Here is a 15958-nt window from a genome sequence, read left to right on the forward strand (position 1 = left end):
GAGGCTAGACCGTCCCATTTCACAAGCCTACAAGCCTCGCACTTCCAGCCTCATCGGTCTTTGAGTACGCGGCCCTTGAGGACCGTTAAGGCTGCGTACTTTAAGGCTGCAGACCCTGAATTGGGAAACAGTCCCTGAATTGGGATACAGCCATACATACGTGTTTTGGTTCGTGCAACTGGTCCGTCCGGTTATTGTCTCCCCAGAAACATTTCCGTTGTCTTTTTTCCTATTTCCGTTGTGCTTTGTGTGCTTTTGCAGCATTTTTCTTTTTGCAAGTGTTTTCTGAAGTTGCAGTCCGTTTGGCCTCTCAGGGCCACCGTATATTAATTGGCTCACAGGACGATGACGTCACATATATTTGGAATCTTACAACGAATCGGATCCTTTGATACGTAAAAATCTATAAATAGGGGTGACACCAACGACTTTTAGTTCGTTAATCGCAGCATTTATGTTCGCAGGATTGAAACGTTCACCAAAGAAGTATTTTTGAAACACCTGGATCCTTTTCGGAGTAACTGTTTACAGATTCCAACATGTCTCAGAGGAAACAACCCTACAGATTTCTAAGGTAAGTTTTCTTGTTTTTTTGTTTCTCTTTTTTTTTCTGTTGTTCACTAACAGAAAAAAAGACTCACACAGGCTCACCTCTACACGGCTGTTGTCTCCTGTAACCCTGCATGGTTCTAAGGTACGTTTTCTTTCTTGTTTCTGTTGTTCTTGTAGTTATTGTCCTCAGGTCAGGTTTGAAATTGGGACAGTTTTTTTTTTTTTTTTTATCTTTCCTTACTGTAAAAATTTGGCCATATGAAGCTAAACTATTAACTTGACGGCTAGCGCAATGCTTTAAAAGAAAACGATAATCGAATATCGTTTAAGTGCCATTGGTCAGCACCAATGATTGTAGAAAACATCGGTTATTGCAATGACACGTATTTTTTTTTGTGTGTGTGTGTGGGGGGGGTTACAGAGATTGAAACTTTACTGATAAATTCTCCAAGAAGTTTGTTTACTGTTTACAGATTCCAACATGTCTCAGAGGAAACGACCCTACAGATTTCTAAGGGAAGTTTTCTTGTTTGTTTTTTCTCTTTTTCACTAACGGAAAAACTGCTCACTCAGGCTCACCTCTGCAGTGCTGCCGTCTCCTGTAACGCTGCATCGTTCTAAGCTTCTTTTTCTTTCTTTTTCTTTTCTTCTTGTAGTTTTTGTCCTCAGGTGCGGTTTGAAGTGTCTGTGTTGTGCAGCTGGTCTGGTCTGTCTCTAGACAGTCCAGACTGCACCCATCAGTAAATGGTGGAGGCTCACAAGGACAACACACAAGTTTCTGAAACCTGCGTGAGGGTTTCTCCGACGAAGTGAGGGCCGTGAGGCACAGCTCCCCGTCCCCCGGTGACCCTGCTAGGTCCACCTTCTTAGGGAAACCCTCTGCAGAGGAGCCAAGAGAGCCAGGAACTTTGAGTTGTGTTTGTCCACTCAGGCATCATTCATACTTGCTGTGTAGGCAAGTTCCTGTCAGAAGGAAGAGGCACAGCAGGTGCGCCGGGGGGCGGAAGACGGTGCCTCAGTGCCTCTCTCCTTCTGACATTGTTAAAAAGAACACAGCAAATTTATAATTATTTATATTTTTATATGCAGGTAATGTCCTCAAGTTCTTAATAACCACTTTTTCCTCTCTCTCTGTTTGTGTGTCTTGTCTCTTTCAAACAGGCGCCGGTCCTCAGCTCTGCAGTGCTGCCGTCTCCTGTAACGCTGCATCGTTCTAAGCTTCTTTTTCTTTCTTTTTCTTTTCTTCTTGTAGTTTTTGTCCTCAGGTGCGGTTTGAAGTGTCTGTGTTGTGCAGCTGGTCTGGTCTGTCTCTAGACAGTCCAGACTGCACCCATCAGTAAATGGTGGAGGCTCACAAGGACAACACACAAGTTTCTGAAATCTGCGTGAGGGTTTCTCCGACGAAGTGAGGGCCATGAGGCACAGCTCCCCGTCCCCCGGTGACCCTGCTAGGTCCACCTTCTTAGGGAAACCCTCTGCAGAGGAGCCAAGAGAGCCAGGAACTTTGAGTTGTGTTTGTCCACTCAGGCATCATTCATACTTGCTGTGTAGGCAAGTTCCTGTCAGAAGGAAGAGGCACAGCAGGTGCGCCGGGGGGCGGAAGACGGTGCCTCAGTGCCTCTCTCCTTCTGACATTGTTAAAAAGAACAGCAAATTTATAATTATTTATGTTTTTATATGCAGGTAATGTCCTCAAGTTCTTAATAACCACTTTTTCCTCTCTCTCTGTTTGTGTGTCTTGTCTCTTTCAAACAGGCGCCGGTCCTCAGCTCTGCAGTGCTGCCGTCTCCTGTAACGCTGCATCGTTCTAAGCTACTTTTTCTTTTCTTCTTGTAGTTTTTGTCCTCAGGTGCGGTTTGAAGTGTCTGTGTTGTGCAGCTGGTCTGGTCTGTCTCTAGACAGTCCAGACTGCACCCATCAGTAAATGGTGGAGGCTCACAAGGACAACACACAAGTTTCTGAAATCTGCGTGAGGGTTTCTCCGACGAAGTGAGGGCCGTGAGGCACAGCTCCCCGTCCCCCGGTGACCCTGCTAGGTCCACCTTCTTAGGGAAACCCTCTGCAGAGGAGCCAAGAGAGCCAGGAACTTTGAGTTGTGTTTGTCCACTCAGGCATCATTCATACTTGCTGTGTAGGCAAGTTCCTGTCAGAAGGAAGAGGCACAGCAGGTGCGCCGGGGGGCGGAAGACGGTGCCTCAGTGCCTCTCTCCTTCTGACATTGTTAAAAAGAACAGCAAATTTATAATTATTTATATTTTTATATGCAGGTAATGTCCTCAAGTTCTTAATAACCACTTTTTCCTCTCTCTCTGTTTGTGTGTCTTGTCTCTTTCAAACAGGCGCCGGTCCTCAGCTCTGCAGTGCTGCCGTCTCCTGTAACGCTGCATCGTTCTAAGCTACTTTTTCTTTTCTTCTTGTAGTTTTTGTCCTCAGGTGCGGTTTGAAGTGTCTGTGTTGTGCAGCTGGTCTGGTCTGTCTCTAGACAGTCCAGACTGCACCCATCAGTAAATGGTGGAGGCTCACAAGGACAACACACAAGTTTCTGAAATCTGCGTGAGGGTTTCTCCGACGAAGTGAGGGCCGTGAGGCACAGCTCCCCGTCCCCCGGTGACCCTGCTAGGTCCACCTTCTTAGGGAAACCCTCTGCAGAGGAGCCAAGAGAGCCAGGAACTTTGAGTTGTGTTTGTCCACTCAGGCATCATTCATACTTGCTGTGTAGGCAAGTTCCTGTCAGAAGGAAGAGGCACAGCAGGTGCGCCGGGGGGCGGAAGACGGTGCCTCAGCGCCTCTCTCCTTCTGACATTGTTAAAAAGAACACAGCAAATTTATAATTATTTATATTTTTATATGCAGGTAATGTCCTCAAGTTCTTAATAACCACTTTTTCCTCTCTCTCTGTTTGTGTGTCTTGTCTCTTTCAAACAGGCGCCGGTCCTCAGCTCTGCAGTGCTGCCGTCTCCTGTAACGCTGCATCGTTCTAAGCTTCTTTTTCTTTCTTTTTCTTTTCTTCTTGTAGTTTTTGTCCTCAGGTGCGGTTTGAAGTGTCTGTGTTGTGCAGCTGGTCTGGTCTGTCTCTAGACAGTCCAGACTGCACCCATCAGTAAATGGTGGAGGCTCACAAGGACAACACACAAGTTTCTGAAATCTGCGTGAGGGTTTCTCCGACGAAGTGAGGGCCATGAGGCACAGCTCCCCGTCCCCCGGTGACCCTGCTAGGTCCACCTTCTTAGGGAAACCCTCTGCAGAGGAGCCAAGAGAGCCAGGAACTTTGAGTTGTGTTTGTCCACTCAGGCATCATTCATACTTGCTGTGTAGGCAAGTTCCTGTCAGAAGGAAGAGGCACAGCAGGTGCGCCGGGGGGCGGAAGACGGTGCCTCAGTGCCTCTCTCCTTCTGACATTGTTAAAAAGAACAGCAAATTTATAATTATTTATGTTTTTATATGCAGGTAATGTCCTCAAGTTCTTAATAACCACTTTTTCCTCTCTCTCTGTTTGTGTGTCTTGTCTCTTTCAAACAGGCGCCGGTCCTCAGCTCTGCAGTGCTGCCGTCTCCTGTAACGCTGCATCGTTCTAAGCTACTTTTTCTTTTCTTCTTGTAGTTTTTGTCCTCAGGTGCGGTTTGAAGTGTCTGTGTTGTGCAGCTGGTCTGGTCTGTCTCTAGACAGTCCAGACTGCACCCATCAGTAAATGGTGGAGGCTCACAAGGACAACACACAAGTTTCTGAAATCTGCGTGAGGGTTTCTCCGACGAAGTGAGGGCCGTGAGGCACAGCTCCCCGTCCCCCGGTGACCCTGCTAGGTCCACCTTCTTAGGGAAACCCTCTGCAGAGGAGCCAAGAGAGCCAGGAACTTTGAGTTGTGTTTGTCCACTCAGGCATCATTCATACTTGCTGTGTAGGCAAGTTCCTGTCAGAAGGAAGAGGCACAGCAGGTGCGCCGGGGGGCGGAAGACGGTGCCTCAGTGCCTCTCTCCTTCTGACATTGTTAAAAAGAACAGCAAATTTATAATTATTTATATTTTTATATGCAGGTAATGTCCTCAAGTTCTTAATAACCACTTTTTCCTCTCTCTCTGTTTGTGTGTCTTGTCTCTTTCAAACAGGCGCCGGTCCTCAGCTCTGCAGTGCTGCCGTCTCCTGTAACGCTGCATCGTTCTAAGCTACTTTTTCTTTTCTTCTTGTAGTTTTTGTCCTCAGGTGCGGTTTGAAGTGTCTGTGTTGTGCAGCTGGTCTGGTCTGTCTCTAGACAGTCCAGACTGCACCCATCAGTAAATGGTGGAGGCTCACAAGGACAACACACAAGTTTCTGAAATCTGCGTGAGGGTTTCTCCGACGAAGTGAGGGCCGTGAGGCACAGCTCCCCGTCCCCCGGTGACCCTGCTAGGTCCACCTTCTTAGGGAAACCCTCTGCAGAGGAGCCAAGAGAGCCAGGAACTTTGAGTTGTGTTTGTCCACTCAGGCATCATTCATACTTGCTGTGTAGGCAAGTTCCTGTCAGAAGGAAGAGGCACAGCAGGTGCGCCGGGGGGCGGAAGACGGTGCCTCAGTGCCTCTCTCCTTCTGACATTGTTAAAAAGAACAGCAAATTTATAATTATTTATGTTTTTATATGCAGGTAATGTCCTCAAGTTCTTAATAACCACTTTTTCCTCTCTCTCTGTTTGTGTGTCTTGTCTCTTTCAAACAGGCGCCGGTCCTCAGCTCTGCAGTGCTGCCGTCTCCTGTAACGCTGCATCGTTCTAAGCTACTTTTTCTTTCTTTTTCTTTTCTTCTTGTAGTTTTTGTCCTCAGGTGCGGTTTGAAGTGTCTGTGTTGTGCAGCTGGTCTGGTCTGTCTCTAGACAGTCCAGACTGCACCCATCAGTAAATGGTGGAGGCTCACAAGGACAACACACAAGTTTCTGAAATCTGCGTGAGGGTTTCTCCGACGAAGTGAGGGCCGTGAGGCACAGCTCCCCGTCCCCCGGTGACCCTGCTAGGTCCACCTTCTTAGGGAAACCCTCTGCAGAGGAGCCAAGAGAGCCAGGAACTTTGAGTTGTGTTTGTCCACTCAGGCATCATTCATACTTGCTGTGTAGGCAAGTTCCTGTCAGAAGGAAGAGGCACAGCAGGTGCGCCGGGGGGCGGAAGACGGTGCCTCAGTGCCTCTCTCCTTCTGACATTGTTAAAAAGAACACAGCAAATTTATAATTATTTATATTTTTATATGCAGGTAATGTCCTCAAGTTCTTAATAACCACTTTTTCCTCTCTCTCTGTTTGTGTGTCTTGTCTCTTTCAAACAGGCGCCGGTCCTCAGCTCTGCAGTGCTGCCGTCTCCTGTAACGCTGCATCGTTCTAAGCTACTTTTTCTTTCTTTTTCTTTTCTTCTTGTAGTTTTTGTCCTCAGGTGCGGTTTGAAGTGTCTGTGTTGTGCAGCTGGTCTGGTCTGTCTCTAGACAGTCCAGACTGCACCCATCAGTAAATGGTGGAGGCTCACAAGGACAACACACAAGTTTCTGAAATCTGCGTGAGGGTTTCTCCGACGAAGTGAGGGCCGTGAGGCACAGCTCCCCGTCCCCCGGTGACCCTGCTAGGTCCACCTTCTTAGGGAAACCCTCTGCAGAGGAGCCAAGAGAGCCAGGAACTTTGAGTTGTGTTTGTCCACTCAGGCATCATTCATACTTGCTGTGTAGGCAAGTTCCTGTCAGAAGGAAGAGGCACAGCAGGTGCGCCGGGGGGCGGAAGACGGTGCCTCAGCGCCTCTCTCCTTCTGACATTGTTAAAAAGAACACAGCAAATTTATAATTATTTATATTTTTATATGCAGGTAATGTCCTCAAGTTCTTAATAACCACTTTTTCCTCTCTCTCTGTTTGTGTGTCTTGTCTCTTTCAAACAGGCGCCGGTCCTCAGCTCTGCAGTGCTGCCGTCTCCTGTAACGCTGCATCGTTCTAAGCTACTTTTTCTTTCTTTTTCTTTTCTTCTTGTAGTTTTTGTCCTCAGGTGCGGTTTGAAGTGTCTGTGTTGTGCAGCTGGTCTGGTCTGTCTCTAGACAGTCCAGACTGCACCCATCAGTAAATGGTGGAGGCTCACAAGGACAACACACAAGTTTCTGAAATCTGCGTGAGGGTTTCTCCGACGAAGTGAGGGCCGTGAGGCACAGCTCCCCGTCCCCCGGTGACCCTGCTAGGTCCACCTTCTTAGGGAAACCCTCTGCAGAGGAGCCAAGAGAGCCAGGAACTTTGAGTTGTGTTTGTCCACTCAGGCATCATTCATACTTGCTGTGTAGGCAAGTTCCTGTCAGAAGGAAGAGGCACAGCAGGTGCGCCGGGGGGCGGAAGACGGTGCCTCAGCGCCTCTCTCCTTCTGACATTGTTAAAAAGAACACAGCAAATTTATAATTATTTATATTTTTATATGCAGGTAATGTCCTCAAGTTCTTAATAACCACTTTTTCCTCTCTCTCTGTTTGTGTGTCTTGTCTCTTTCAAACAGGCGCCGGTCCTCAGCTCTGCAGTGCTGCCGTCTCCTGTAACGCTGCATCGTTCTAAGCTTCTTTTTCTTTCTTTTTCTTTTCTTCTTGTAGTTTTTGTCCTCAGGTGCGGTTTGAAGTGTCTGTGTTGTGCAGCTGGTCTGGTCTGTCTCTAGACAGTCCAGACTGCACCCATCAGTAAATGGTGGAGGCTCACAAGGACAACACACAAGTTTCTGAAATCTGCGTGAGGGTTTCTCCGACGAAGTGAGGGCCGTGAGGCACAGCTCCCCGTCCCCCGGTGACCCTGCTAGGTCCACCTTCTTAGGGAAACCCTCTGCAGAGGAGCCAAGAGAGCCAGGAACTTTGAGTTGTGTTTGTCCACTCAGGCATCATTCATACTTGCTGTGTAGGCAAGTTCCTGTCAGAAGGAAGAGGCACAGCAGGTGCGCCGGGGGGCGGAAGACGGTGCCTCAGCGCCTCTCTCCTTCTGACATTGTTAAAAAGAACACAGCAAATTTATAATTATTTATATTTTTATATGCAGGTAATGTCCTCAAGTTCTTAATAACCACTTTTTCCTCTCTCTCTGTTTGTGTGTCTTGTCTCTTTCAAACAGGCGCCGGTCCTCAGCTCTGCAGTGCTGCCGTCTCCTGTAACGCTGCATCGTTCTAAGCTTCTTTTTCTTTCTTTTTCTTTTCTTCTTGTAGTTTTTGTCCTCAGGTGCGGTTTGAAGTGTCTGTGTTGTGCAGCTGGTCTGGTCTGTCTCTAGACAGTCCAGACTGCACCCATCAGTAAATGGTGGAGGCTCACAAGGACAACACACAAGTTTCTGAAATCTGCGTGAGGGTTTCTCCGACGAAGTGAGGGCCGTGAGGCACAGCTCCCCGTCCCCCGGTGACCCTGCTAGGTCCACCTTCTTAGGGAAACCCTCTGCAGAGGAGCCAAGAGAGCCAGGAACTTTGAGTTGTGTTTGTCCACTCAGGCATCATTCATACTTGCTGTGTAGGCAAGTTCCTGTCAGAAGGAAGAGGCACAGCAGGTGCGCCGGGGGGCGGAAGACGGTGCCTCAGTGCCTCTCTCCTTCTGACATTGTTAAAAAGAACACAGCAAATTTATAATTATTTATATTTTTATATGCAGGTAATGTCCTCAAGTTCTTGTTAACCACTCTTTCTCTCTCTTTCAGGGAAATCCTTTGCAGATGAGTTTTTCATAGCTATGAACCTTTTAGTAATTTGGTCTCGACATCATATTTATATAAAACTAAATTTTCAGTGAACATTTGAACCCCACTCGGTCGCGACAGATGGCCACCCCTTTCTGAGCCTGGTTCTGTCGGAGGTTTCTTCCTTTTAAAAGGGAGTTTTTCCTCCCCACTGTCGCCAAGTGCTTGCTCATAGGGGATTTGGGGGCTTTGTTAAAACAAGTGCTGATAAGTTCAGTGGCATCAATTTTAGGACTCAGCAAATATGTAAATGGATCTTTCGTCATCAAGTGACGAAAGATCCATTTAAAACATTCACCACTTGTGTTTAGTTGTTTATAAATATGATTTCTGGGACACTAAGGCTAAAAACAGACTAATTTGTACAATTAGGGGAAAAAATAAATACAAAATTTAAACGAAATAGATGTGTCATTGTTTCATTTAGATTTCAAATAGCACACCATTTGATGTCAACATATGTTTGTTACATTTGCAGTGCTGGTGTTATATTCTTATATTTCACATATTGACATATTTACTGCTTTTTGGCTAGCTTTGTTCTCAGTTGTTATCCAATTTTAAAACTATAAAATAGAATAAAGACTATTTTTAGTTTACTTTGTTAATAAAGAAATTTTTTAGAATTTTCAGAAAAACTACTGTTATACATAGCAAAATAAGTAAGTACAAAGTAATTAAAATTTTATTTGTATAGCACTTTTCAAGATAAAATCACAGAGTACTTCAGAGAGAAATTAAAACATAAAAAATTAACCACAAGCAAGTTTTAACAAATACATTTTTAGCTAGATCAGTGAGTCCCTAGATCCCAAGCTCAAAGGGGGAGAGTTCGAGACTCTGGGGGCAACAGTTTGAAAAGCTCTGTCACTTTTTGTTTTCAGCCTCGTATGATGGACAACCAGCAAGCCCTGATCACATGATCTTAGGGACCTGCTGGGAATTTATGGATATTAAAGATCTCTGTTCATGCAGAGCCCATAATGTCAAAGTCAACACAGTCAGTGTTCAGCCCACTGCATCTCTTGCAGACGAGCTTAACAACTTCTATGCTCGTTTTGACGCAGACAACAGAGAGCAGATCCTCTACCCTCAGGAGAACAGTGAGGCTGCGACTCTAACTCTGAAAACAGAAGCTGTGAGATGGACCTTTAAAAGGGTAAATCCTCACAAAGCTCCAGGACCAGACGGCATCCCAGGCCGGCTACTCAGAGTGTGTGCAGACGAGCTGGCAGAGATGTTCACCAACATCTTCAACCTCTCCCTGAGGCCGTCAGTGGTCCCCACGTCCCTCAAAGCATCCACCATCATTCCCATTCCCAAAAAATCAGATGGATTCTAAACTTCCTCACAAACAGGCCCCAGGTGGTGAGAGTTGGTAAGCACACCTCCTCATCACTCATCCTAAACACAGGTACGCCACAGGGTTGTGTGCTTAGCCCCCTCCTATATTCCCTGTTCACACACGACTGTGTTGCTAAACAAGAGTCCAACATCATCATCAAGTTTGCGGATGACACAACCATCATAGGCCTCATCACAGACAACGATGAGACGGCCTATAGAGAGGAGGTGATGGCGCTGTACGAGTGGTGCCTGGAAAATAACCTGACTCTCAACATCAGCAAAACTAGAGAAATGATAGTGGACTACCGGAAACTGGTCCTTGCGGGCGACCTGGTGCCCGCGGGCACCGTGTTGGTGACCCCTGATTTAGAACAACATTTCGATTGTCAAACTCCGGTGTTTGCCATCCTTTACATTTTTTTTTTTAGCTTTTCTAATGTAATCACCCTCCTCGAATCAGTAGAGTCCAGTCCTTTGCAAGAAAATTTTAACATGTAACTATTAAAAAAGCAGAGCATCAGAGAGCATCTTTCTTGCTATCATTTGTAATTAAATATTAAAATATTAAAAATAAAATTTTATTTATTCTAGTTTATTCTAAATAGGCTTGACAGTCAAAGTTAAACAGCTTTAACTGTTTGAAGCTGTTTAGTTTTAAGCAATAGTTTTTAAAGGACTTAAAAACTGTTGCTGATACCAAAGAATGATGAATAATGAAGAATTCATGTGTTTGATTTTATACCTGTTCAACTAAAAAGACTTAATTGGTTTCAAAGTTTAAATAAACAATGATACCAAAGCATATATATACTGTAAGTAATGTACAATAATGACAATGTAATTACTAATATACTACAAAATAAGTTATGTTAAGAATATATGTTGATTTTATACAGTATTCACTATATATGTACATAATCCTGCATATCTCCCAGTGTTTCCACGTGGTCGACAGCAATACCTCCTTTTTCTCTCTCTCTCTTTTATTTTAATATCGAGAGGTCTCTTAGCTCTCAGCAGGAACTGCTTAGTTCAATTTATTTCATTATATTGCTGTCTCAGCCTTGCCCTTTGTGCAGTTATATTTTCTTTTGGGTGACCTTAATTTTTGTTCTTTTTTAAAAATTAATTTTTCGTTTATTTAAGTTTTGCAAATTTGTGGTTTCTGCTCCTATGCATAGCTCTGACTGACAGCCACTTAGCTTTTTTCATGGCATTATAATTTAGTTTACATTGATTTGGAAAGCAGCGCTACAGGTCACAGTGTACTACAGAATGGAAAATCAGGCACAGGGCCTGTTCATATAAGAGTCTCTTTTATGGGCTTTTATGGAGGGCTTTTAATGGAGGGTGTCTGGGGGGTGGGAGTAGTTTTAAGGTGATTATACCAATCTGAGTGCTTGCTTTTCAATATTAATTATCAGTGGCTCTGTCGAATTCTGTTTGGCATGCATTTGCTTTATGTATATGTGCATCTGTAGAACTGGGTGTTTGTCCAAATGTTATAGCTGTGTCTGGGTGAACCACAACATACAGTATAAGTGAATAAAACTAATTTGAAAAATGAATTGAACTAAAGTGAATTTAATTGAAAAAACAGCAAAAAAAAAAATTGTAAGTCATAAGTCCTACATTTTAAATCAAAACATCAGTTTTCTTCATATTCACAGATATGTCCCTTTGTTTTCAGACATTGAAACATTTATTTAACAATTTTGCCTCTGTATACAAGCATAGTGGCTTTAAATCAGACAATCAATATGTGATTCAAGTGCTTTAATTTAAGGGGTATTAGAAAAATATTGCTTTAACTGTTTCTGAATTACAACCATTTTTATACATAGCCTTGTGGCACACTTCTAATATAACGGTTGTTAAGCCTTTACAGTCAGTGACTTACATGCTGAATCCATGGACATCAACAAGCGTTGCATCCTGATAGGTCTACTGAAGCTACCTTCCGTTGCTGCTCATGACTTTAATGGTCACTGAAGAACATCCCATTTCTCTGCCCTGAGAAACTCTTGGGTTGTGTTACATGCGTGTGTGGGAGCATACACAAACCTGTTATTGTCTTCTTGTCATTCTCACAAACGTGCTCTCCTTTCTGATTTATTCTTAGAGCTGACTGATTGCAGAAGGCTCAACACATGTGCATGTCAGTCTTGGACCTGCACTTTTCCTCCCTTAGCTCCATCAGCACCGGCTTTATCCTTCTGCTGCTTTTGTAGTTCTGTTTATTAATTATGGGTTGAGTTGAGAGTTTCCATCAGTCCTGTTTGTGATTTTGTTTCCATTAGTTCATCTCACCAACATTTAGGGAGATGCTACAGCCTTCTTCTTCTCTTATTTATTTTAGACTAGGCGGCCACCAGAGGCTGCAAAAGTACAGACTTTCTGTACTTAAGTAGAAATACAGATACCTGTGTTAAATAGTACTCCAGTAAAAGCTGAAGTACTGAAGAAAATTCTTTACTCAAGTACAGTGAAAAAGTACAGGCTGTGAAATGTACTCAAAGTAAGAAAGTAAAAAGCTCTTCAAAGGACAATTCTACTAACAAAGCTTCAGTAGATTTTCTTAATGTACAGGCTGTTATCAGCTGACCTGCTGTAGATTTACACAACTGAATTTAACAAGATGTATAAAGTTTCACAAGCTATCATAGCTGATGTCCATCCCCTACACTGAGACTATGCTGTTTGTACTGTCATTATACTAGACCATACTAGAGTTGGATGTCTCGAGACCCGTCTTGGTCTCGAGACCGGTCTCAAGACCACTTTTACGTGGTCTTGGTCTCGTCTTGGTCTCGACGTACTTTGGTCTTGGTCTTGTCTTGGTCTCGCTGTCTCGGTCTTGCTGTCTCAGATCAACATAGTGTTCGGGAGATTTGGAGTCAACAGTATCCATGACACACAGCGTAACGCTCGATAATGTATCATGCGCAAAAGCTTTAGCTCTAAGAGCCGTGCTTAGAGAGTGCTTTGTAGTGAATCAGAATAGTCGACTCCCATTGAGCGAGAGCTGGCTCCTCAATTAATTTCCTTTCGCTGCTCAGCTGTCACACAGCGACACACAGTGGCTCAGCCATGCTCAAATCCCTCCACATTGTGGATTATAATCTTCAGTTTGATGTTACAATTTTATATATATAAAGTATAACTGAAACCAGTTACATATTTCCCATTCTTTAGACAGTTGTTGGAGGTGATCGCTGTTTTGTCAGATGACTTTGGGGCCAGTCAGTACCATCATGTCAGCCCTCAAAAGCACACAAAAGTTAGTCTTTTTTGTCCCGGTCTTGGTCTCGGTCTTGGTCTCACCTCAACTTGGTCTCGGTCTTGGTCTCGTCTCGACTTGGTCTCAGTCTTGGTCTCGTCTCGACTTGGTCTCGATCTTGTCTTGGTCTCGATACCCTCTGGTCTTGGTCTTGTCTTGGTCTCGGATTAGGCGGCCTTGACTACAAGTCTAGACCATACACAGTTGGTATAAAATGGTATTCAGTGAATGAGTCTAAGCATCATCACCTTAAATGCAAATTAATCTCTGGTTCGCTTGAACTTTGACCATGAGCACCACAGAGTCATGCACAAAGCTTTACTGTGAATTCACCACAGTACTGCAACCTAATCTATTTATCCTGCACAAAACTACCAGTATTTTCATGAAATATTTCAATATGACACACAATATGAAAATACATTTTCATATACAAATCCAATGCGGGATTAAAATGATGACATTACATGTAATCTTTAAATCTGCAATTTATCAAGCTCCACTGAGCAGTCCTTACCTTTAAATCTAACCTCTGTTCTCCCTCTCCTGTCTGTATCTTTCTCCATCTCTGAGTGAGGTTAGCTCTCTTTCTTTTGTCTCCCTGTGAAATACAGCAGCTGGACCTTTAGCTAGCAATACACTATATGATAAACTGCACACAAAGAGTTTGTGTGTTTGCTGATGTTTGTCGAGCTGATAGAAACGTTGAATTTGAAATTTCCTGCCAATTAAAAAAACGTCACTTCACTCATGCTTCCTCCTCTTCTGTAGCGCTAGCTAGGTTAAGGACATCTGCGCTCCTTTCAGCCTTTCACTTTAAAAAATAAGTACTCAAGTAAAGTACACATACCTGAAAATGCAGCTTAAGTGCAGTAACTAATGATTTCTACTTCTTCCCACCTCCAGCGGCTCACCATGCTTTCCTTGTCCTATCATTCTGGCAAGTTCAACTTCAGTTCATCATTTCAAATATTTATTTTTCTTCAAAATCTTTTAGATGTTTTCAAGCAAAGTTTAATCTGGCCTTTGAGTGCTTGAGTGAAACCAATACTTTGCACCTTTCTGTAAACACTGTTTTTATGAAGGCATTTCTAAATTGTAGACCAATGTCCTTAAGAGTGTTCTCTACTCCTCTAATGAAGTGTTTTCTATTTTAACACAGCAATAGTTCTGCATTCATCCACTTTAGCTATTCTCTGTGTCTTCTGTGGTAACCAAAGAGAAAAGGGGAATTCATCATACTGCCACTTGCACTGTGCGCAGTGGAGCAAATTTGTGCAACAGGATCTTGCATAGACTGTTGATCAATGTGTCGGATATTTGTTTCAACACATTTAATGATCCTGTTGTGGGCTGCAGTGCATGTGTGAAAACAGGTGAGTACAAAGAAAGCAGGAGCATGACACTGATCCACCTGAACAGAAAGTCTGCATATTAAATAAAGCTAGACAACAATGACAAACACATTTTTTCTGTGTGATAAATTCATTTTTACCACTTTTGTATTTTTTCTGCGCACTTATTTTTTGTAATGAATTTTTTAATCTGATCACATGTTTTGTTCCTTAGACTACTGTGTAGCTCTGAAACATGAATGCTAAACGCAATGCTTTCTTCTTCATCATCTTCTTCTTCTTCCAGCTGCTCTTTTTTGGGTTGCCACAGCAGATCATCTGTCTGTCCCCTTGCCCCTAGCATCCTCTTTTGTCCCACCAACACTCTGTGTCCTTCTTCATTACATCCATGAATCTCCTTAGTAGTCAGCTCAATATTCAACATCCTTAGTCTAATATGTCCACTGTCCCTCCTCTGCACATGCGCACACCATCTCATTCTTGCTACTCTAACTTTGTCTCCAAACCGCACAACCTGAACTGTCCTGTCCCTCTGATGTACTCATTTCTGTCTTTTCCGTAGTGCTCACTCCCAATGTAAATCTTAACATCTTCATCTCTTCCACCTCCAGCTCAGCCTCCTGTCTTTTTCTTACTGCCGCTGTCTCCAAACTATGCAAAAACTAGTTTTTGTAAACTTTCCTTCTCACCATTGCTGCCGTGACAAATCACCCCTGATGCTCATAGGTATTTGAACTTGTCCACCTTCAGTATCTCTACTTCTTGCATCTTCACTGTTCCATCTGCCTACCTCTCATTTACATTCATATATTCTATCTTGCTTCTGCAGTCTTTCCTCTTCTCTCAAAACAACACCTAGTTTCTCTTCCACTTTACTCTCATTAAAAATCACAGTGTCATCTGCAAATATCAAAGTCCGTGGAGACACCCTCCTGACCTCATCTGTCAACCTGTCCATCGCAAACAAGAAAGGGCTCAAAGCCGATTCTTGATGTAATCCCGCTCACATCTTAAACTCATGTGTCACTCGTACAGCACCACACACCTCACCACTGTCTCACTGTCCTCATTTATGTCCTGAACCACCCTCACATATTTTACTGCCATTCCTGACTTGCTCATATAGTACCCCAGTTCCTCTCATCATATGCTTTTTCTAGATCCACAAAGTCACAGTGAAAGTCCTTCTGACCTTTTCTACACCCCATCAACACTCTCAACATCGCAACTGTAGTGCTGTTTCTCCGCATCAAACCATACTGCTGCGCGCTGATTTCCCATATTTTCATGGTGTGGCTGATCAGTTGTATCCCTCTGTAGTTACTACAGCTCTACACATCACCTTTGATCTTGAAAATCAGTATCAGCACACTTCCCATCTATTCCACAGCAATCCTATTACTCTCTAAGATTGTGTTAAACAATCTGGTTAAGAGGTTCACTGCTCTCTCTTCTAAACATACCTCGACAGCCATGTCATCCTTCTGCATTTCTCTCCTTAACATCATCATCATCATCATCATCTCCTCATCACCTCTGTTCCCTTCATCTACTCCAATCACCACTCTCTCCTCGACATAAATTCTATTTCTCTTCTAACTGTCACCGAACCTGTGAGGCATACGCACCAACAACACTGAGTGTCCCTTCGATTTCCAGTTTCAAACTTTCTGACACTCTCTTCCTGTCCACAACACTCTTCACATACGTTTCCTTAAAGATCACCCTTAATTCATTTCTCTTC

General features: G+C 43.7%; 1 long non-coding RNA gene across 11 annotated transcripts; it reads left to right on the forward strand.

Moving 5' to 3' along the window:
- On the forward strand, positions 1–8629 carry LOC147331226 (uncharacterized). Of its 11 annotated transcripts, none has more exons than XR_015129167.1 (4): positions 1–168; positions 465–574; positions 646–694; positions 1026–8629. It is a non-coding gene; the product is annotated as an uncharacterized LOC147331226 (long non-coding RNA). The 11 variants fall into 11 exon arrangements; XR_015129170.1 differs by having other exon boundaries at positions 47–574; positions 1026–2687; positions 2892–8629; XR_015129174.1 differs by having other exon boundaries at positions 54–574; positions 1026–3271; positions 3478–8629.
- The last annotated feature ends 7329 nt before the right edge of the window (positions 8630–15958 follow it).

The sequence above is a fragment of the Aulonocara sp. 'chitande type north' Nkhata Bay genome, linkage group LG5, assembly GCF_057382095.1.
Source record: "Aulonocara sp. 'chitande type north' Nkhata Bay isolate Kocher_YH1m ecotype deep benthic linkage group LG5, A_spYH_male_GT1.1, whole genome shotgun sequence".
Lineage (NCBI taxonomy): Eukaryota > Metazoa > Chordata > Actinopteri > Cichliformes > Cichlidae > Aulonocara > Aulonocara sp. 'chitande type north' Nkhata Bay.